This window comes from Fundulus heteroclitus, chromosome 24 (assembly GCF_011125445.2).
Source record: "Fundulus heteroclitus isolate FHET01 chromosome 24, MU-UCD_Fhet_4.1, whole genome shotgun sequence".
Classification (NCBI taxonomy): domain Eukaryota; kingdom Metazoa; phylum Chordata; class Actinopteri; order Cyprinodontiformes; family Fundulidae; genus Fundulus; species Fundulus heteroclitus.
In genome coordinates this window covers 25,449,912-25,467,760 of record NC_046384.1, presented here as the reverse complement: position 1 = coordinate 25,467,760, position 17,849 = coordinate 25,449,912, and the positions used below count along the sequence as shown (strand labels likewise).

The 17,849-nt window shown below is 40.5% G+C and overlaps 4 long non-coding RNA genes across 7 annotated transcripts in view; 1 reads left to right on the top strand and 3 right to left on the bottom strand.

The window, feature by feature from the left end:
• Positions 1–939, bottom strand: part of LOC118557772 — a 12,664-nt gene extending 11,725 nt beyond the window's left edge. Inside the window, exon 1 of the long non-coding RNA XR_004927991.1 lies at positions 822–939. This is a non-coding gene — a long non-coding RNA (uncharacterized LOC118557772). The remainder of the gene's footprint in view (positions 1–821) is intronic.
• Positions 940–1,737: 798 nt separating this feature from the next.
• LOC118557769 lies at positions 1,738–3,547 on the top strand. 3 transcript variants are annotated; one of them, XR_004927987.1, is made up of 3 exons: positions 1,738–1,962; positions 2,692–3,003; positions 3,114–3,547. It is a non-coding gene; the product is annotated as an uncharacterized LOC118557769 (long non-coding RNA). The 3 variants fall into 3 exon arrangements; XR_004927986.1 differs by having other exon boundaries at positions 2,692–3,023; XR_004927985.1 differs by having other exon boundaries at positions 2,692–3,547.
• Positions 3,548–3,652: 105 nt separating this feature from the next.
• LOC118557770 lies at positions 3,653–5,546 on the bottom strand. The gene is made up of 2 exons (XR_004927988.1): positions 5,111–5,546; positions 3,653–4,382 (listed from the first exon to the last, which is right to left on the bottom strand). It is a non-coding gene; the product is annotated as an uncharacterized LOC118557770 (long non-coding RNA).
• A 3,766-nt stretch (positions 5,547–9,312) lies between these two features.
• Positions 9,313–12,513, bottom strand: LOC118557688. Of its 2 annotated transcripts, XR_004927934.1 has the most exons (6): positions 12,087–12,513; positions 11,717–11,836; positions 11,590–11,637; positions 11,402–11,486; positions 11,234–11,299; positions 9,313–9,944 (listed from the first exon to the last, which is right to left on the bottom strand). It is a non-coding gene; the product is annotated as an uncharacterized LOC118557688 (long non-coding RNA). The 2 variants fall into 2 exon arrangements; XR_004927935.1 differs by lacking the exon at positions 11,234–11,299 and having other exon boundaries at positions 12,087–12,509.
• Between the last annotated feature and the right edge of the window lie 5,336 nt (positions 12,514–17,849).

The following is a 17,849-nucleotide window of genomic DNA, read 5'->3' as shown; positions in this document are numbered from 1 at the left end:
TTCAGCCCGCCGCAGCTCCACGTCAGTGTTACCAACTCAGCTACTTGTCCCTATATTAAGCGACTGTTTTTCAAAAAAGCGACTAGCGACAAATCTAGCAACGTTTGGAGACTCTTATGTGAAAACACGTATCGTTCCTACTCTTGTCCTCCAGCGGCAGGAGCTGCCGTGGAGCGCCTCCCTGTCTCAACCCTGCTCTACCGCTCCCGCAGGACTCCCTCAGCGCTGCAATCAGAGCCACAGCATGTTTACCCTCAGCATCCAGACTGCAAATTAAGCACGCATGGGATTGACGGCACAGGTTGATCATGCCCTGGCTTACATTCAGGGCGGGAGCTAGCGGGATGTAAATATAAAATGTTATTTGTACTTGCTAAATTGTGCAACATTGCAAAATGAACTGCAATCTGTGTCTTCTCACGCCGCAACCTCGGACCTCAGCCCTGCATCAGCCTCTCAATTGACTATGTAGAAAAAGAATGGAACCTGAGGGGTAACTAGTGTACTATTCCCACCTAAATAGGATATTCTATTTATTTGTTATATTTATTTTGGTCACAAAATTAAATCATTTAGCAATATAATAAAATGTCCAGGCAGAGCTGCACATAAAATATGGTTTTAAATATTTTCAATAATTATCGATATCATTCAATATGCATTTTTTTTAATCAATAAGCTTTTTTTCTATATCATCCAGCCCTAATGCCAACCTTTAACCACAGTTCTTAGACACAGCTGTTGATACGTTTGTTTCCAGTCATGACACCTGAGTTTTGTTTGAGATAACACCACAAATTACCATCAAAATAGTTACTCACCTGTACAGGCAGGGGGATACTACGGAAGCGTATTGCTGCCACTGGACAAAATATTTTTTTTGTTGCTTATCTTGTATAAACATGATAATTATCTTGTATAAACGTGATCTTATCTTGTATAAACATGATAATTATCTTGTAAAAACGTGATAATTATCTTGTATAAACGTGATAATTATCTTGTATAAACGTGATAAATATCTTGTATAAACGTGATAATTATCTTGTATAAACGTGAAAATTATCTTGTATAAACGTGATAATTATCTTGTATAAACGTGAAAATTATCTTGTAAAAACCACTGAGCTATATAATACACTGGAGTGCTGATTTTGCCGAAAAACTGAAGTCACTGGCCGCCATCTTGCTACTCCCTACTCTCACAGAATCCCACAGGATTTGGTTGCAACAACAAGCAGTTTTCTGGCTTCGTGAAAACGTTTCACAGGTAATTATACAGTCAGTTGATGTACTAACACTATCAACTACTAGGAAATTAGATGCTGAAATATTTTACATGTTATTCATATTAAATATATATATATGTCTATATAAGTATGTGTTTATGTATATATGTATATATATGTATACACATATGTAAATATATGTTTTTGTATATTGTTATTTATATATTTAAAAATGTTAAATACATATATTTAAATGAATAAAATGCAAAATATTTCAGCACATGACTTTCTCATTATGTGATAGTTTTAGAACATAACATAAAAGTATATGGCATTTCAGATTTTAAAAGTTTTAAGCCCGCCCTGAACATGAAAATCCTCGTTATTTGATGCTGTATCGCACATATTCCCTAGTTACTGGAGGGAAATAGGGAGTACCAATATGGCGGCTGGTGGCTTCAAAGCGACTCGTGTCGTGTTTTAATCATCGACCGCGTACAATAGCTGTAGATACCAGGCGCCCTACTTTCTTCACCCCCAGCCGAAGAATGAGATATCCCTCCGCCTGTGGCTAAAAGTTGTAAATTTGAAGAAACCACCGAAACAATGATATGTTTGTTCTTTTAATTTCCTGGACAAAATACCGATAGAAGACCACACGATGCCAGAAAAGTGGCCAGGCTACGAAGTTCCATTAAAATCTCTGTGGAGACGTCAAGAGGGCAGCAGACAGGTAAGCTTGGGAAGTGTACAGTGTTTACGTTTGTGTCACTCTTGATAAAACATATGCTTTCACATTAAGACAGCCGTGTTTTAGCTTTGTTCTGTCTGTCAATTATTATCTGAATATTTTTCATCTCTGCACGAGGTTTTTGGGGTTCCGTTTGTAAAGTTATACAATGAGAGATTTACAGCAAAATATTTAGCCTGTCATATGACATAAAAGGCAGGGTTCATTATTCATATTTTTGTTATTCATAAATCTATAAATAAGTCACAGTTCCCAGTTTAATATTTAAATAACAAGCTTAATATTTAGCTCCAAAATAAACGTCTAGTTTGTAAGCTAAACATTTAATTTGGAGTTCAATATTTCATTTGAAAACTAAATGCTTGGTTTGCATCTTAATATATAGTTTACAATCTAAACATTTAGCTGTGTAATTAAATATTTAGTTTGGAACGGTGACATTTATAAAATGTATAAAACCCATTTTTTCCTCTTATAGAACCCAAACTATTGCTGTTATATCTTGACCTGTGTAACCTTACCAATGGTATCCCAGCATAGACTGTTTGTAAAAACTAGAAGGAATATGTGATATGAATATTTGAATGAGTATGAGTTATGATGCAGGTGTTGCTCTATTAGCTTGGTGTTAACATAGTTTTAAGTAGTCTTGATATGTTTTATGCTGTTTGCTAAACTGATTGTGGTCTTGTGCGGTCTTGTTTTTGACAGATGACTGCCGCTGTGATGCAGAGGCTGACCGGACCGCTCCATAATCAGAGTCACCTATGCAGAAAGATGCTAATACTACAGGCACCGAAGGATCACACCTAGGAGAAGAGAAGAACAGTGCATGTGTACTCCTCTGGCATACCAGAGGAGTGTCTCTGACACATGGAAGAACACATAATGTATTTGCTGGCCACTCATATTTCAGATATATTACCTGTCCAGGTGTACCCTGCCTCTCGCCATTGACTGCTGGAGATAGGCACCAGCACCCCTCGCCATCCCAACAAGGATAAGGGTGTAGGAAAATGGATGGTAATAAATTAGTACAAAAAGTATGAATAATGTTTTTATTTTTCTAATCAACAGATTGTGCAGCTTTTTAAGATAAAAGTCTGATCTTTTGTTCATTGATGCTGTTTAAGGTCATTCAAGTTTGGGTAATGTTCTCTCAAAACACCACCTCTTCCTGTCTGTGGATGTGAGCACACCATTCTATAACAGTCTAATCTTGAATGGCAAGTTGGATAAGTACATCAGGAAGATAAGTAGAAAAATATGGACGGTTTATAGTTGTCACTACAAACTATCCATATTTTATATAAATATGATGACACCAAGTACTGTAATATAAATAAAAAAATAACTGTTCCTTTAACTTTGTTAAAAGGTGCAGTTTGCCGTGGCCAAAGGTCTGACTGGATTGTCCTGAACAGATGAGCTGTGCCGTCCCCAAAAGGCTGAATGATGGATGTTTCCTGCACCACAAGAATTAAATGGCCTACAAATATGCCATAAGTGAAATGTACTACATTTAATGTAAACAAATTGCATTAATTAAATAAATGAAATACTCTTATCTTTTTGTCAGTTTATGTACATAAGATACACTTTAGCATTTACATATGCTTAGGACAACATCCACTTGATCTAAATATGAATGAATGCAAATTACATTAGCAAGTGAAATAGATTGGAAACTTTAATAATACACATTTAGTTGGACAGAATTTATGTATATGTAAACATTTAAATGGTCTAAAACTAAGGATATACAATACTTGAAAAGTTTTGAAAAATTAAAAGTAATTCCAAAATGTAAAACCTCAAGGTGCTACACAAAGAAATATTTAAAAGCAGAAATCCAAAACACATTCTAGTGTATTATAATTGCACTGATTTACAGTATAATATAACTAATCAGGATCTTTTTGACATGTAAACTTCTCCGCTCAATCAGCATCCTCGTGGATGATCTGCATGTTCTAAGGGGCTGCACGGACGAAAGATTTTGTCCATTTTATTTACCAAGTTGAGAGTTACAGTCTGGGAGATTATTGTCAAAACTCTGAGCCTCCTGATAACTCTTTCCACATGTATGTGGACATTTGCAATCCTCCTTGCTGCAGTTACATCCTCATCCGACAACTGCCCTCCTTTTATGGGTGAATGCTGGTAGAACAAGGTTAAATTTCCTCTCAAACAGCAGATCTCAGATGGTAAAGCCTCTGTCTGCCGTCACTTCATCACCAGGACAAAGGCACTCGAGAAGTCAGTGTTTTCCCTGCCACATGCACTGTTCTTCTCTTCTCCTAGGTGTGATCCTTCGGTGCCTGTAGTATTAGCATCTTTCTGCATAGGTGACTCTGATTATGGAGCGGTCCGGTCAGCCTCTGCATCACAGCGGCAGTCATCTGTCAAAAACAAGACCGCACAAGACCACAATCAGTTTAGCAAACAGCATAAAACATATCAAGACTACTTAAAACTATGTTAACACCAAGCTAATAGAGCAACACCTGCATCATAACTCATACTCATTCAAATATTCATATCACATATTCCTTCTAGTTTTTACAAACAGTCTATGCTGGGATACCATTGGTAAGGTTACACAGTCAAGATATAACAGCAATAGTTTGGGTTCTATAAGAGGAAAAAATGGGTTTTATACATTTTATAAATGTCACCGTTCCAAACTAAATATTTAATTACACAGCTAAATGTTTAGATTGTAAACTATATATTAAGATGCAAACCAAGCATTTAGTTTTCAAATGAAATATTGAACTCCAAATTAAATGTTTAGCTTACAAACTAGACGTTTATTTTGGAGCTAAATATTAAGCTTGTTATTTAAATATTAAACTGGGAAATGTGACTTATTTATAGATTTATGAATAACAAAAATATGAATAATGAACCCTGCCTTTTATGTCATATGACAGGCTAAATATTTTGCTGTAAATCTCTCATTGTATAACTTTACAAACGGAACCCCAAAAACCTCGTGCAGAGATGAAAAATATTCAGATAATAATTGACAGACAGAACAAAGCTAAAACACGGCTGTCTTAATGTGAAAGCATATGTTTTATCAAGAGTGACACAAACGTAAACACTGTACACTTCCCAAGCTTACCTGTCTGCTGCCCTCTTGACGTCTCCACAGAGATTTTAATGGAACTTCGTAGCCTGGCCACTTTTCTGGCATCGTGTGGTCTTCTATCGGTATTTTGTCCAGGAAATTAAAAGAACAAACATATCATTGTTTCGGTGGTTTCTTCAAATTTACAACTTTTAGCCACAGGCGGAGGGATATCTCATTCTTCGGCTGGGGGTGAAGAAAGTAGGGCGCCTGGTATCTACAGCTCTTGTACGCGGTCGATGATTAAAACACTCCTGCTCCACATAAACCTTTCGTTTACACCCATTATCATGACAGCCTCTAACCGGACAAACGATCCCGGCCTTCCATGAAATCATAAAGACGAGTAATTTGGTACGAATTAGCTGCGCGAGTCGCTGTCCAGCTGACTCGCCAGTAACAGGAAGTGACGTATCGGACGTCTCGCACGGAAAACCATAGACATAATATAAGAGTAGATCCCGCATTGACTGTCGCTGCGCAGGAATTACGGCCGCCATCTTGGGGCGGTCGACTTGCTACCCTAACCTGCTGATTCAAGCTGAACACACTAATGATGCCTCAGCACTGTGCGGCTCATTTTTGTTTAAATCGAGGGACTATTTACGTTAGGGCTCGAGGAATAACTTTTCACAAGTAAGATGAACAGATATCGTTTATATTTTTGATTAGAATGTGATTTTTCTAAAATTAGGCAGAGAGATACAGGTCTACACGTCCAAGTCTTTGTGACTTAGTCTCTCCAAAACTGCATCTGCTCCATGAAGGAATCAGAGCTTTGTTAGACATTAGTGAATAAACAGCATGTGTGTGTGTATTTATATATATATATATATATATATATATATATATATATATATATATATATATATATATATATATATATATATATATATATATATATATATATATATATATGTATGTATAGAGAGAGAGAGAGAGAGAGAGAGAGAGTTCATTTGCAAAAACAGATAACTCCGTTTTTACAAATTAAGAAAAACATACTTTTTATTATTTAGTTAAGGTGATACCAGTCAAACTAACCTACCTGATGAATTTGATCAGGTAAGAGCGACATAACAAAATAATGGCATCTCAAAAATACACCTTCATTAAAAGGACCCCCCCCACACACACACACACACACATTTGCATTGATGAGCCGATCATTACAGTTCTCAAACATAATCGATGGTGGCATGTCGTTTTATTCGAAAAATGAGAATCTTGACCAGCATGTCGGTTAATAAGATTCTTTTTGCCCAGAAGAACAACAACTACCGATAACTATGGTTTTTCTCCCTAAAACACACACCTGCACCGCGGGCTTTAGAAGAAAAAAAAAAAAAAAACGCTACAGAGCGGAGTCGGGATGCAGCGGCTCAGTGAGAAGAGCAGTGAAATACATGTGACTCGCTATTTGTCCTACTGTACTTTTCATAATCATTTTTAATTTTCTCCCGTTCTAATACAATGACTCGGGTCGCGGTGGAGCGGTGCTGATCTCCACATTTGAAGCATTCAGTTCGTATTGATGATCAAATTAGTAATTTACAGCACAGTAGTTATTTGTAAAAAAACAAAAAAAAAAAAAAAACGTTTATACAGTACTTTTATTTGTTAAACAAATACTTGGGCCTGTAAAAAGGTTGTTCTTTGGTTTCAATGTACTATGGAGCAGGCTAAATAAAGACTACTACTTCATGGACTTCGCCTACCACGGGTTCTTTTTGGAATATATATATATATATATATATATATATATATATATATATATATATATATATATATATATATATATATATATATATATATATATATATGTGTGTATGTTTTTGTATATAGTGATAACAAAAAATTATTAAATGTATGAGTGGCTGTGTTTTGCAGCATACATAAATTCTGTCAGAATATTCAATTACTTTTAACCACACTAAGAACATTTAACTGCACTGAACCATTTGTTATAACAGCTATAGCTTTAAAGTTTTCAGAAAAAAAACAACGTGAAAATTAGTTCAATAATCAGCAAGTATAGTTGACTTAAATTGATTCTGCACCTGGTTAACACATTACACTGAGCTGAGTTCTCGACCGCCCCAAGATGGCGCCCCTAAATCTCGTCCGTGCCTATAGGTGAGAGCGGTCGATGCGGGGTCTACTCTTTATATATGTCTATGCGGAAAACCGCCACTCACTGTCTCCGTATTTCCGTTGAAAATAAGGTGATACCAGCGAGCATAAAGTAAAACTTGATCCATTTCCATAAATTTGCCATTTTAGTTCTCGAGTAGATGACGGACATGCTTCTTCTTCGTCTTAAATGAGTCAGACTAAAAGCATACTAGCGCCACCATCTGGATAAGTTATCACGTTTTTACAAGATAATTTTCACGTTTATACAAGATAATTATCACGTTTATACAAGATAATTTTCACGTTTATACAAGATAATTATCACGTTTATACAAGATATTTATCACGTTTATACAAGATAATTATCACGTTTATACAAGATAATTATCACGTTTATACAAGATAATTATCACGTTTTTACAAGATAATTATCATGTTTATACAAGATAAGATCACGTTTATACAAGATAATTATCATGTTTATACAAGATAAGCAACAAAAAAAATATTTTGTCCAGTGGCAGCAATACGCTTCCGTAGGATACTGTCCGATTAGTCTTAAGAAAGGAGAAAAACAAATTAGTTCACATTATCTATGCATTTATTTGACTTTACTTGATAAGACACATGGGGACAAGAACATTAGTGTCAGCTAATCTATAGCACTTTTCCCTCGATAAGTGCTACAAAGTGCTTTGTAGCTCTTAATGAGGTTAAAGAGTCGACAGTAAAGCTAACAACATATTCAAATACAAATAGAGCAAAAGGAGCAAAGCATTTGAGCAAACCGTATTAAACATGATTACAGAGCTGTTACATTTGTTATTTTTTCTTTAAAGTTGTTGAATCATGTAAGACTTAAAATCGATACAGTGACAACATCCAGTGCCTCTCACATGGAGAGTATTTGGAGCAAAGATGGTTTTACAGCAAGGAAGCCGGTGTTATGCCGAAAAGTGCTTCCCTGCCAAGATATGTATCCCTTGTCGCGGGAGCGCGCCTCGCTCCGTACAGCTGAATATTGACTCAGAAAACGGATTAAAATGAGCTGTGTGAAGCTGACACCACACCCACGTCAAAAAATTCAGCAAATAGTCTGAATGGTTAGTGCTCCGTTTGTGCAGGTTTGTGCCGTTGAAATTTTCGTTTGTGCAGTTTTGGTTTCTGAGATATTAAAAATTATTTTTTAGGTCATCTAGAGTTCACTATCCCCCCATATCGCTCCAAAACAAACCAAAGTGGGCTAGTTCGTTAGTGCTCCGTTTGTGCAGGTTTGTGTCGTTGACATTTTCGTTTGTGCAACTTTCGTTTTTGAGAAATTAAAAGTTATAATTTTGGCCGATGACGTCACCATACCCCCATATCGCTCCAAAACAAACCAAAGTGGGATAGTTCGTTAGTGCTCCGTTTGTGCAGGTTTGTGCCGTTGAAATTTTCGTTTGTGCAACTTTCGTTTTCGAGAAATTAAAAGTTATAATTTTGGCCGATGACGTCATCCGCCCCCATTTTGCTCCAAACAAGAAATGTTTTGCTTTACCATTATGTCGCCACCACCAACTGGTATGTAAAATGGACCACAGTGTCACCCAAGGATTATATTATACAAATGAGATTTGATTATCGTAATTGCTTCATGGCTTTATAGATATTAATTTAAAAGTAGTGAAATTAATCTTGCAAACACTGAATTAAACTCAATACATAATATTGTGTTAAAATAGTATGTGGTAACCCTCAATTGGACCCATTTCAGTTTGTGTTGATCAAAGGGCTGGTTATCATTTTTTTTCCTCATCTGGGGTCATTAACTTGTGTGAAAAATCTGGTCACTTTGATGTGTAGTGGGTCATTTTGACCCAGCCACATTAATGTGGGTAAGTAGCTGTTCAGATCCAAAAAAATCCACCTCTGAGACCCAGACCAAGGTGTGTGTGAAGGATTTGGGTCTGAGGGTCTGTGTAAAACACTCTACATCACCACATCAAAGTCGAGGCAGACTGCCATCATCAATATGACTCCCGGTCATATTGATGATGTGTGAAATGTAAGAATTACATCTGCAGAAGGTACACAGTAATATTGCGAAACGTGTTTGTGATGAGGGAAAACACCCACACAAAATAGCTATTAAATAAAGTATTTATTAATTAAAATTGTATTGCATGCAATAATAATATTATTAATTGTTTATTGGTTTAACCTGTTTTTGTGACTGTTTTGCATTCATTTACATAGTACGGGTCAAAATGATCCGCAACATAATCAATATATTTTTTCAACATAGTATAGGGGTTAAATAGGTTTTTACAATAAGTCCAAACAAGTTTATCCAAAAATAAATGTATTTTTCACAAATAAAAGTCAACATAACAACAACAATTAAAGATTAGATAGATAGGCCAGGGGTGGTGCCTGTCCTCTGGCTAAGGGGAAAGGGTAGGGGTGTTAAACATTGCCGACACAGCTGAACAAGAATAAAAAAAAAAACTGTGTAATCTTCTTGATATTCAAAAACAAAAAGGAGACATTCTCTTGAATCATGGATGTCGTCATCATTGGCAATGTTCTGAAAGAACTGCTGTCGATCCTCTGCTGTCATGGACAATATGCTGGGCAGTTCAACATGTCCACGGAAAAGAGACATGTTGACCCGTATCCAGCATACTGCTTCATCGATTCTTGCCATGGTGCTCTGAGAGAAAGACAGAAGTAATTATAAATATATTTTTTTAAATAAAACGACAGGAACTTAGCATTATTTGTTTTTGTCTTTTATTAAACATTAAAAAATTGCATTCCACAATTCTGTCCCGTCCTCTGCCACTAGGTGGTCCAAGTGCACTGGCTGCACAGACTTCTCTATCTTCTCCGTTTATACAGCTGCGATCTAATCCTGTTTACATGAAATAAGCCTGCTCGCGAGCAGGTTTAAGTTTGCGCACATGTTGCTATGACAGCAAGTCCAGGATAAGTTTCGAAGAACCAAACGATCCAAGATCATGCCAAATCGCCAGCAATCAAATCCAGCTAACTGAGTTAGCGGCGTACGAAGAACGGGGAACAGTTCCAATTAAAGAGACATTTAACCTGAATACGCCTAAATATTGCTGGTCACCAAAGAGCAAAGGATCAGCTGAGTCCAGCTGATATATTTGGAAAGCTTTGGGCATCAGGAGCTGTCAAGTGAAGTGTCAATAACAACCAACAATCAATAAATGTATAGCACATTTTTGGGGAGATGTTATAAAGGTGGCTACTTTCAATACAATTATAAGCAGGTGTTGCTAGAGCTGTGGAAGCTGGATCTGTGGTTGGGAGTTTCCTGCTGTCCGCGTATTCCTACTCTGCTACAATTACAGCCACTGTTCATAGTCTTATTGCTATCATTATCATTACTATCAATATCATTGCCATTTTTTATCCAGTCTGTGTTACTGTGTAGGCTCCCTCTCTCTTGCCCTCTCTCTCTCTCACCCCCAACCGGCTGAGACAGAAAGTTGACGAGGTGGTCGTTGGAGATCGTTCCGAGCTGTTTGTCTAAGAGACTGGGAGCGTGTAAATGAATAAGAGTAAGTTATGTCAGTTACCAAGCAGGATTTGCATTTGTGCAATTTAAATATATTTAGCAACCTAAAGAGTTAATATAATAACGTGGCTTGTAGGTTATTTGTGGTCTCTTGCTGCCACCTGCTGGACAAATTAGAAATAGCTATTTGTAGCGATTGGAAATATTAGTTCTCATTTGTTTTGTTTTATGTATTTCTTGTAGAACACTCTCAGCTCTATTAAAGAAAGTTTGCACCTGAAGCTATCCTCTCATCCTTTACCGGATGCTCGTGGTGGCTGTACCATTTAAAGAACTAACACAAAATAAAGAGAGCACAACATATGTAGAACCTGCAAGGTCATTACTGTAATTGGTTTTAATAATAAAACAACAATCAACAATTTGAAGCTACAATGGAGCAAGTAAAGACTTACACAGAGGAACCAGTGTCCTGGTTTCCACACAGGAAAAATCAGGAAATCTTTTGATGCTGCATCAGCCTGTAGGTGACCATAAAGCCAATAAGTCTCCCATTTCCCAACTTAAGAAAATAGAAGACATTGCAGGGGGGAAAAGGAGTAGAAAAAAGTAAATAAGCTTACCTGTAAATTAAGAAAAGTGTCCTGGAAAACTTGGTGCATGCCAAGTGGCAACGACATAGGCATCCGGTGCATACACATCCTTCTTCTGCCAACACATAAGTAAGGGACAGAAAAAGCTGTAATGTGAGGAATCACATGTTTGATACACTTCATGATCAACTTAAAGGTTAACAAATAACTATGCACACCTTCCACCAGGCCATGTCACAAATGAGCTCCATGCAGCTGTTGGCAATCTATAAAGAGAAATGCAGAGCTTAATTTAAAATGTGAAGTAGAAAACCCACACACGTATAACTGCTATATTCTACTTACTGTCGCTTCCAAGTTGTGCTGCAAACCAAGTGACTGGAAGTCTTGCCGTTTTAAGTTGGTAGTGCCAATTGTCCCAATATTCTTGGTTTCTGATCTTCTGGCATCGAGCACATAGTCAACCTTGAACAAGAGAAATTATACATACATATATATACACATACACACATAGACACATATACACACATACATATACACACAACAAACAAACTAACAGCATTAAAGGTCATATTATTGTATCTACAGCATATACAGTAAAACCAACAAGCATGTTATGAGCATACATTTACATATTTCCATTAAACTGAACTTAGGATCATATGTTTCAGAGGCAAACAATTACAGGGAAGGGGGAATCATTTTTAAAACGCACCTGTGACTCTGATGCCTGATCTGGCAAGCAGATGTCTTAAATGGGGTAGGCCCCAACAGTCTGGTCTGCACACTGACAGATCTGGCACAAAAAAACAAACAAACAAATAAAAAAATAAAAAAAAAAGTTTGTAAGGCTGTCATTTAGTAGATAGTCCATAGTAGAATATATCTCAAAAGGCTTAAACATGCCCTTAACATTTGAAGATTCATGAAGCTGGCCTGCTGACAAACCTTGACCAAAACATTTCCCTTTTCTGTGCATGTGCAGTTTTAAAAAATATGAATGAATATTATCTATGACCACAAGCTGTACTGTTCGCCAACAAATTAAAGTGGGCTAGTTCGTTAGTGCTCCGTTTGTGCAGGTTTGTGCCGTTGACATTTTCGTTTGTGCAACTTTCGTTTTTGAGAAATTGGTGTGGGTACCCTAACTGGGCCTTTGTCAAATCAGCAAGAAAATCCAAAAGACCCGCTGTAGAACATAATGGTGAGAAGAATAAACGCAAAAACATCGTCATTCCATATGTTGCTGGAGTCTCTGAAAAACTCAAGAGGATTTTCTCCAAACATAAAATCCCAGTACATTTCAAACCAAACAGGACCCTCAGACAGAGGCTGGTGCATCCCAAGGACAAAACCCCCAAACCTAAGATGAGCGGAGTGGTGTATGCAGTTCAGTGCAGTGAGGAATGTTCTGATCTTTATATTGGAGAAACCAAACAACCTCTCCACAGACGCATGGCTCAACACAGGAGAGCTACCTCCTCAGGTCAAGACTCTGCTGTCCACTTACACCTAAAGGACAAAGGACACTCTTTTGAGGACCAAAATGTTCACATTTTGGACAAAGAAGACAGATGGTTTGAAAGGGGTGTGAAGGAAGCCATCTACGTCAAGAGAGAAAGACCAACCTTAAACAGAGGAGGAGGCCTTAGGTTCCAACTCTCAAAAACCTACAACACAGCTATAGGATTAATTCCAGCCAATCGTCAACTTAACGCTCACCCTCATTCAGGTGATTAAAACATTGTTCCTTTAAGCCAAGCCAATAACAACTCTAACGACTCCTCGTTACAGAGGAGTGGACCAGTTTCGGTCCATTCTGCTGGCTTAATGGCTTTAACGACCGCCCATTACTAAGGGGTGGACCTGTTTCGATTGAATTTGCATGTTATCCAAGCCATTACAGGCCTTTGTTTGGTAATGGTATAAAGCTTGTTACTCATCATTACTCCAGACTTTTGAATTGAGAAAGCTTCCGGGAGAGGAAGCGAAACGTCTTCAACTACGGAAAACAAGTCCAGTTGCTTTGTTTTTTACCTTTTTTTGGAATGACCATGACCTGGATGACTGAGAATCTTCACCAGCATTCAGACTATTTGCTGAATTTTTTGACGTGGGTGGGGTGTCAGCTTCACACAGCTCCATTAGGACCCAGTCTGGGTCAGCCTCCCATTAGAACCGACTCTGGGTAAGAGCTCCATTGGAACCCAGTCTGGGTCAGCGCTCCTAAGAGCCGACTCTAGGTCAGAGCTCCCTTAGAACTGACTCTGGGTAAGCACTATATTAGAAGACAGTCTAGGTTAGCGCTCCTTTATAACCGACTCTTGGTAAGCACTCCATTAGAACCGACTCTGTGTAAGGGCTCCGTTAGGACCCAATTTGGGTAAGCGCTCCATTAGAACCGACTCTGGGTCAGAGCACCATTACAACCCAGTCTGGGTCGACCTCCCATTAGAACCGACACTGGGTAAGAGCTCCATTAGAACCCAGTCTGTGTCAGCACTCCTTTAGAACTGACTCTGTGTCAGTGCGCCTTTAGAATACAGGCTGGGTTAGCGCTCCTTTAGAACCGATTCTTGGTCATCACTCTATTAGAACCGACTCTGCGTCAGCGCTCCGATTAGAACCCAGTCTGGATCAGCCTCATATGAAAAGCGACTCTGGGTAAGAGCTCCATTAGGACACAGTTTGGGTCAGCCTCCCATTAGAAGCTACTCTGGGTAAGAGCTCCATTACGATCCAGTCTGGGTCAGCCTCCCATCAGAACCGACTCTGGGTAGGAGCTCAATTAGAAGCCAGTCTGGGTTGGCTTCCTATTAGAAGCGACTCTGGGAAAGAGTTACATTAGGACCCAGTCACGGTCAAAGCTCCATTAGAACCCAGTCTGGGTCAGCCTCCCATTAGAACCGACTATGGGTAGGAGCTCCATTGGAACCCAGTCTGGGTCATCACTCCATTAGAACTCACTCTGTGTCAGCGTTCCTTTAGAACACAGTCTGGGATAGCACTTCTTTAGAACCGACTCTTGCATTGACCCATTCTGGGTCAATGCTCCATTGGAACAAACTGTGGGACAGCGCTCCATTAGAACCCACTCTGGGTCAGCGCTCCATCAGAACCCAGTCTTGGTAAGCGCTCCATTAGAACCCAGTCTGGGTAAGCGCTCCATTAGAAACCAGTGTGGGTCAGCGCTCCATTAGAACACAGTCTAGGTAAGCGCTCCTTTAGAAAAGACTCTTGGTCAATGCTCCATTAGAAGCCACTCTGGGTCAGCACTCCATCAGAACCGAGTCTTGGTCAGCGCTCCATTAGAACCCAGTCTGGGTCAGCGCTCCATTAGAACTGACTCTGTGTCAGTGCTCCTTTAGAACACAGTTTGGGTTAGCGCTCCTTTAGAACTGACTCTTGGTCAGTGCTCTATTAGAACCGACTCGGGGTCCACGCTCTGTTTGAAGCCAGTCTGGGTCAGCGCTCCATTAAAACCCAGTCTATGTCAGCACTCCATTAGAACTGTCTCTGGATCAGCGCTCCATTACAGCCCACTCTGGGTCAGCGCTCCTTCAGAACCCAGTCTTGGTAAGCGCTCCATTAGAAACCAGTGTGGGTCAGCGCTCCATTAGAACACAGTCTGGGTAAGCGCTCCTTTAGAAAAGACTCTTGGTCAATGCTCCATTAGAACCCACTCTGGGTCAGCACTCCATCAGAACTGACTCTGTGTCAGTGCTCCTTTAGAACACAGTTTGGGTTAGCGCTCCTTTAGAACTGACTCTTGGTCAGTGCTCCATTAGAACCGACTCTGGGTCAGCGCTCCATTAGAACCCAGTCTGGGTCAGCCTCCCAGTAGAAGCGACTCTGGGTCAGCGCTCCTTTAGAACACAGTCTGGGTTAGCGCTCCTTTAGAACCAACTCTTCGTCAGCGCTCCATTAGAACCGACTCTGGGTCAGCATTCCATTAGAACCCATTCTGGGTCAGCATCCAATTAGAACCGACTCTGGGTAAGAGCTCCATTGGAACACAGTCTGGGTCAGTGCTCCATAAGAACCGACTCTAGGTCAGAGCTCCCTTAGAACCGACTCTGGGTAAGTGCTCCATTAGATCCCAGTTTTTGTCAGTGCCCCTTTAGACTCCCCTCTGGGACAGCCTCACATTAGAACCGAGTCTGAGTCAGCCTCCCATTAGTACCGACTCTGGGCCAGCACTCCATTAGAACCCAATCTTGGCCTTGCGCTTCAATTGAACCGACCATGGGTCAGCGCTCTTTAGAACCCACTCTGGGACGGGACTCCATTCGAACCGAGTCTGGGTCAGCACTCCATTAGAACCCAGTCTTGGTCAGCGCTCCATTAGAACCGTTCTATATCAGCCTCCTATTAGATCTGACTCTGGGTCAGCGTTCCATTAGAACCTAGTCTGGGTGATCCTCCCATTAGAAGCAACTCTGGGTAAGAGCTCCATTACGACCCAGTCTGGGTCAGCGCTCCATTAGAACCCATTCCGGGTCAGCATCCAATTAGAACCGACTCTGGGTAAGAGTTCCATTGGAACACAGTCTGGGTCAGCACTCCATAAGAACCGACTCTAGGTCAGAGCTCCCTTAGAACCGTCTCTGGGTCAGTGCTCCATTACAACCCAGTCTGGGTCAGCCTCCCATTAGAAGCGACTCTGGGCAAGAGCTCCATTAGGACCCAGTCTGGGTCAGCCTCCCATTAGAACCGACTCTGGGTAAGAGCTCCATTGGAACCCATTCTGGGTCAGCGCTCCTAAGAACCGACTCTAGGTCAGAGCTCCCTTAGAACTGACTCTGGGTAAGCACTATATTAGAAGACAGTCTAGGTTAGCGCGCCTTTATAACCGACTCTTGGTAAGCAGTCCATTAGAACCGACTCTGGGTAAGGGCTCCGTTAGGACCCAATTTGGGTAAGCGCTCCATTAGAACCGACTCTGGGTCAGAGCTCCATTACAACCCAGTCTGGGTCGACCTCCCATCAGAACCGACTCTGGGTAGGAGCTCAATTGGAAGCCAGTCTGGGTCATCACTCCATTAGAACTCACTCTGTGTCAGCGTTCCTTTAGAACACAGTCTGGGATAGCGCTTCTTTAGAACCGACTCTTGACCCATTCTGGGTCAATGCTCCATTGGAACAAACTGTGGGACAGCGCTCCATTAGAACCCACTCTGGGTCAGCGCTCCATCAGAACCCAGTCTTGGTAAGCTCTCCATTAGAACCCAGTCTGGGTAAGCGCTCCATTAGAAACCAGTGTGGGCCAACGCTCCATTAGAAAAGACTCTTGGTCAATGCTCCATTAGAACCCACTCTGGGTCAGCACTCCATCAGAACCCAGTCTGGTTCGACCTCCCATTAGAACCGACACTGGGTAAGAGTTCCATTAGAACCCACTCTGTGTCAGCACTCCTTTAGAACTGACTCTGTGTCAGCGCTCCTTTAGAATACAGGCTGGGTTAGCGCTCCTTTCGAACCGATTCTTGGTAAGCACTCCATTACAACCGACTCTGGGTCAGCGCTCCATTAGAACCCAGTCTGGGTCAGCGCTCCATCAGAACCCAGTCTGGTTCAGCCTCCCATTAGAAGCGACTCTGGTTAAGAGCTCCATTAGGACCCAGTCTGGGTCAGCGCTCCATTAGAGCCCATTCTGGGTCAGCCTCCAATTAGAACCGACTCTGGGTAAGAACTCCATTCGAACCCAGTCTGGGTCAGCGCTCCATTAGAACCCAGTCTGGGTCGACCTCCCATTAGAACCGACACTGGGTAAGCGCTCCATTAGATCCCATTTTTAGTCAGCGGTTCTTTAGACTCCCCTCTGGGACAGCCTCACATTAGAACCGAATCTGAGTCAGCCTCCCATTAGTACCGACTCTGGGTCAGCACTCCATTTAAAACCCAAACTTGGTCTGCGCTTCAATTGAACCGACCCTGGGTCAGCACTCTTTTAGAACCCATTCTGGGACGGTGCTCCATTCGAATCAAGTCTTGGTCAGCAATGCGGCAATGGCCCTCTTTGCTAAGCTTTCACATCTTTTCTCCTTCATTACTCATCCTTCTCTCTGCCTTCTGAACTTGCTGACACTCTGGCCTGGGCCTCGGCATTTTTGGGGGGTAATTTCCCTATTCTCATACATCTGCTTATCTATGTTAAAGTATAAATCACCGTTTATGTTCCTGCCGAGGTCCGAGCGCCAAAGTTTAAACTATTGTATCAATAAATTCCTATCGCTTCTCTCTCTTTGTGAGTCTTTAGTTTGAAATGATGCTAAATACAACCGAAGAACTCTTGCTTACTTCCATTCAACCAGAGGCTTGTCCGCCTCCGATGGAGCATTTGCTTCAAGCCACACCTCCTCGAAGCCCAATCATCATCCAGTGTTCACCTTAAACAGCAACTCCAAATCATCTCTCAGCCTGCTTTTCGGCAAGCGCAAGAACCATTGCACTAATGTCGTATTTCGCTTCAGACATT